We start from the raw sequence: 5,740 nt of genomic DNA on the forward strand, positions 1-5,740 counted from the left end.
TCTCAGCATCCCAGTGTGGTTTGGGGATCCTGTGGGTATGGCTGTCCTGGGAGCACTGATAGTCCCTCTCTAGAGCTTGGTGTGCCTGTGATGGAGCAATCCTTGCCCACAGTCCTTGCAGGGCAGCACAGCAGTGACACCAAGGAGTTTTTCACCGACTTTGGGTGTCAAACTCACCCCTGCTCTCAGGTAAATGCAATTCCCCCTTGCTGCTTTAGCATCACATATATCCCAAAGCCTGTGGGGTCCCAGCCTGGCCCCAGAGAGAGGCAGAGCTGGTTCTGCCACAGCTGGGCCGTGGCATTGGTGACACGGTGACAGAACCACAGTGTCACCAGTGAAAGGCTGATGGAGGCTCTGCCACCTCTCTGCCCCCTGTGCTCACCCAGAGGGGAGGACAAACTGGGCTGTGGGGACATGCTGGCCACAGGGGCTGGCATGCTGTGCCTTGCCATGCTGGCCTGCTTGTCTCTTTCTTCCCTGGTGTGCAAACATGAGGGGAGGGAGGAGGGCTCCTCTTCAGACCTGGGCAGTGGCAGCAAATCCCCAGAACTAAACCTGCCTTTGTGGGCTGCCAGCTGAGAGGAAAGGAGCTGAAACCATCTCTGCTGAAGGACAGAAATACCTTTCCTGATGAGCTATCCCAGGCTGTCAATATTGCTGGGCTTTCATCTTTTCAGGCTCCGATTCTCCAGCCTCAAGAAGTTTAGTCTGCATGGATTTGGAGGATGGTGGCAGCACCATCCAAACTCATCCAATTCTTCCCTCTCCAGCCTTCACCCACCTTGAAAACAGGCAGGAACTGGACCTCTGCAGGCATGTGATAACAAAGTGCTTAAACAACACCCCCAGGGTCCTGTGGTGGCAATGGTGGGACCTGCTGTAGGGTTGGATTTTGTGCGGAGGCCAGGCTGCTGCCAGACTGCAGGGCTACACCTGCTCCAAGAACAGGTTTTGAAAGGAAAACTGCTCCTTCTCCCATCTGGAGTCTGTTTGAGAGGTAGCCATGGTCTAAGGAATATGAAGTTCACTTGGAAATGCTGTGTGGGTTTAGGTTTAAGTTTCTAGGTAGAAAAGTCCCAAAATTGTCTGTGTGGATGGAATGCTGTCTGGCTGTGACCAGAGTGTACCAAAGCCAAGCTCTGTACAGCCTGTCCCACAGCTCCTGCACACCCTGACAAATGCTGATGGTGACCATGAGAACAACCCAGCTTGTTCCTCCTTCCTCTGCCCTGAATTTGGGACTCACAGGATTTGCAATTCCACCATTCTCCTAATCCAGTGCTTGAAACGAGCCCTAGAAGATCTAAGCTGTTGGCTAAGGTGGAGAAAAGGAATGGCTTTTCTCCAGCTGGCTGCTTTCAGCTGAGCTGATTCCCCTGCCTGACCCCTGTTTGCTCTCCTGGCACCAGCAGCTTTGCTCACCCCTTGGAGGAGCTCCAGGAGGCAAAGCAAGAGGATTTGGCCTTGGGACTGAGCAGCCGGGGCGGTGTTGGGAACCAGCTCTCGACTGCCTCTCCACAGTGGTCACTGCTGAGTAATTAGGCAATCCAGACACCCTCCCGTAACCGAGTGGGAATCAAATTCCTCTCCCTTCTCCATGAGAAAGGGCTGTTTGTGCTCTGCTCCAGCCCCACCAGAGGTCAGGCTGGCAGGGGGCTGACAGATCCATTGCTGTGTGCATGTGGGTGTCTGCATTTCGGTGATGACTGAGGCCTTAATTACTCTTCTAGCTCAGCTGCTCCACTTCCAAAATGGTTTTCAGGGGGCTGAGCTTCCTGCTCATTTCCTGATGGCCTCCAGTGGGGTTCGTGGCCTCACCAGCTCCTGGATACCTGGAGTGCTGCTGCTGCTGCTTCCATTGCAGCTGAAGAGGAGTGTGGGGGCTGCACAGGGGCTGCACCCCTGAGCCTCTGCCATTTCAGAGGCTCTTGGGGATTCTACTGCAGCTGTGGGGTGCTGTGGGCTCTGTCACTTCCAGGCTTGCAGATGAAGCTGTGCTTAGGCTCAGTGTGTGTGTATGTGTGTGTGTGTGTGTGTCTGTCTCTTCTGCTGTTTTCCTTAATTACAATCTCCGAGGTAATTTCTGACGCATCATTAACAGTTCTGAGTAAACAAGGGGAATTCTCCAAATTATTTGCCATGAGCACAAAGGGAAATCGACTTTCATCGTCTCCCTCTCCATCCGAGTAAGAAGCTGATCTGCAGTGAGCATGGGGATGTTGTGGCTGCCCTCTGATGCTTTGAGTCTCTTTGAGACAGAGCAGCAACACATCCAGCTTTTCCAGCTGACTGGGGCCAATTCTGCCCACAGCTTTTTGTCCCCACTGCTGAGCAAAGTGGCTGGGACTCGTCACCATGCCAAGTGCTTCTTGCCCATGACAGCTTTGGGTGCTGCCTTTGAGGGTTCACCTCTTGTTTCCAGCTGGATGAATCGGAACAGGAGCTGCTCAAGAGATGGGACAGTGCAAAAGCATCCTCAAGGCTGTGTCTCAGCTTGGAAGGTAAAACCCTGGTCATGGCTGGTGGGTTGAAGGGTAAATCCTGAGACCAGAGCGGATTTAATGAGGGAAAGAAGGAGCACTGATATGGAGAGAGTGCAGGGTTGGGGAGGGAAGGAAGCAGCACTGAAACAGAAGAACGTGGAGCCCAGGAAACTGAGTCTGAAAAAAATAAAGAACTAAAGCAAGAGCCCACAGGGATGCTGGTGTGCCCTGTGAGAGCCACAAACACACCTGGCAGCGGGAGGAGGTGGCTGCAGAGGGCTGCTTAGCTGGGTGGGAGAGCATTCCCACCTAGTGCAGGGCTCAGGGGAAAGGGGCCTCACTAGAGGGGTGGCACATGGAGCTCAGAGCCAGCAGTGCCTGCTGGAGCATCCCTACCCCTGCCCTGCTCTGCCAGCCCCTTCCTCCAGCCACGCTCCAGCACGGTGGCAAAGCAGCTGCAGCAGCAGCCGAGGGAGCGGAGATTATTTATATTCATGCTGCAGCCCTGCCAGCCGTGCTCTGTTATCTGCCATGCATGAATATTATTTGAATACGGAGTTTGTCCTGACTATTCTTCCATGTGAAACGAGGGATTTGGAGTGGGATGGGAGCCCTCCCTCTGGCTGTCAGTCAGGAGGGGTTTCCTTTTCCTGTCTCGTTGGAAGCCTCGTCCCCAGCAAGGTGAGACAGTGGACACTTTTTCTCTTGTTAATATCCATGTCTAATCTCCTCTCAGAGGGGCCCTTTGTCCTAGACTGTAGCCAAGATGAGTAATTCAGGGATAGATGAGACGCTATAATTGGTTTGTGACAAATTAAAACATTTTTCCTTGGGAGCTGAGAGCAGGACTGTGGTCTGGAGCTGTCAAGCGTCACAGGGGAGGGCGATTTTCGGAGTAAGCGCATTGCAAATTGGCTCCAGATATGCCTTGGAGTCTGAAATTAAACTCCAGCTGGTGACTCCTCTCAGTTGGGGTTTTATTTTAGGGGAGACAAAGGGAACATGTGTGTGGAGGGACAGCCTGATCAATACAGAGAGTGTGACTGCTCTTTGCATCATACCGTGAGCTGGGAACCAGAATGAGCCATGGTGGGGATGCTGGGGAGCACCAGGGGCATGGTGGGACTGAGCAGGCCAAGCCCTGGGCTCACCACTGGCTGTGTTTCCTTCACACTTCTCTCAGTGGTTCCTCCATCACGTCCCAGAAAGGAAGAACCATGATGGAAAGCTGCAGATCACACCATGTCCTCTCTTGGTCACAAGTGGGTGCCAGCTGCAGGACCTCTTTAGGAGATACAGGCTGAACCTTGCCCTCTAATAATTCTTTTACTGAGCCAAAAAGAGTCTCTTATTTCCACCCAGAGATCAGGGGACTAGCTAAAATTCAGGAATACAGAGATTTTTCAGGACAGACAACTTGGTTTGACCCTAAGGTGTTTATAAGCTGGTCTAGGGCAAAGGGGTGGAGGTGGGAGGAAAAGAACTTCTGATGCTCAGCACAGCTGCATGGAGAGAGCTACAGCAGCAGCATCTCCACCTTGCACTGAAGCTGGGTGGAGAATGAAGGAATGCTTGGAAAGGGCATGAGCCTGTAAAGGAGGTTTAAAAGGCACAAGAGGAATCACCATGTGGGCTGGCTTGTGTGTAGATGGTGGTGGAGAAGAAAGCCTCAAGATCTTCTATCTGGTACAGAAGAAAAGGGAGGCCCGAGGAATGGGTGCTGTGAGTTTTGCAGTGTCTCAAAGTGAACCAAACAGTCTGGAAGAGACAGTCCTAGTTGTGAAAACAGGGTAAGAGCACAGGCTGTCAGTGAGCTGGAAGAGTTCAGACCCTGGAGGTGCTGGGTGGAGAAAGGAGGAGATCTGGGCATCTCTTAGATATGAGGAACAAAACAAGCAGGCCCTGGTGGCAGGGTGATGGGTGATGGGGAGTTGGGGGGCTTGGAAGGAAAGATCAGAGGATCTGGTTTAGCAATGGAAAGTGCATAGATGCAGCAAATCCTGAAAGGCAGGATCAGATGGTGAGCTGTGACTGGTGTCACTGGCATTAAGACGTTCGCTAATCCGGTTTAAGGGGATAAGCCCAAGAAAAACTGTGGAGACCTAAATTGGAGCTTGTCACTCTCCTGTGGAAAGCAGAAGTGTGGAGGAGGAGGAGGAGGATTTTCAGAAAGAGGCCCTGGGTGGTTGGCCAGAAACAGAGGGTGAATGGAGGATGGCTGTGAAGATGAAGGGTCAGGAAGCCTCCAGTGGGAAGGAAACAGGAGTCACCAAAAGTGGAGAAACCCAGGAGCCTTCTGGTGAGCACAGTCTCTCTGTCAATAACTGACCTGTAGCCCATCCTAATGGTGAAGCTGGCAAGGTAGCAGGGAATCTACAGAAACCCAGTGATTTTGGTCTGGGAAGCTTAAATGATGCATATCAAAGCCAGGATGTAAATTGCACAAGTGTGATGTAGGTCTGGCACTAAAGTGATAAGAGTCATATCAAGGGAATAACTTAATTAACTGGTCTTGATCAAAGAACTGTATGAATTCAATAGCCCAGTTTTCAGTGCTAAATGATGAAGTTTAGAAAAACTGTACTTGACACAATTATCAATTTTCCTGTCCGAGGAGCTTTGAAGTGCCATTAAGAAGGGACAGTCCGTTGTTCTGTTTAGGACAATGTTCTCCTTCCCTCCAGTGATCAGAAGGCAGAGGGGCTCTCTCTCCTTTTCAAGTGCTCATTTGAAATGGTCTGAAGCATAATAAACACTGGATGTCAGGGGGAATGGTACTGAGGATTTCACAAATTAATTGTTTCAGATGATGTAAGTCAGGAGCAAAGAGCTGCCCTTTCCCTGCCATCCAGAAAACAAAAAACCAGAACAAACAAACAAAAAACCCAAACAAAACCAAAACAAAAAATCCAAGAAGATGTGCAGAAGATGGGTCTTTTCTCTGCTGTTACCTTGGCAGGCCTCAGCCAGGGATTCCAGAGAGACCTCTGCACATTTGGATGTACCTTCTGTGAAAGGATGTCTAAACCTTGTCAGTGACAGTGGTGGGAGTAAAGCCCCACTGCTTCCAGCTACTCCTACCTGTGAACAGACTTCCCTGCCCTTCTCCATTCTCTGGGCACCATGTCCTTTCCACTGGTGAGTATCTCATTCCAAGGCAGGGAAATCTGGGAGTGTGTCTTGCCTGTCCAGTGCAGTGTGAGGCTGCTCTGAAAAGCTGAGAAGCCTCACAAAGTCCCTTGGGAAATTGAGGA

This window comes from Ammospiza nelsoni, chromosome 17 (assembly GCF_027579445.1).
Source record: "Ammospiza nelsoni isolate bAmmNel1 chromosome 17, bAmmNel1.pri, whole genome shotgun sequence".
Classification (NCBI taxonomy): domain Eukaryota; kingdom Metazoa; phylum Chordata; class Aves; order Passeriformes; family Passerellidae; genus Ammospiza; species Ammospiza nelsoni.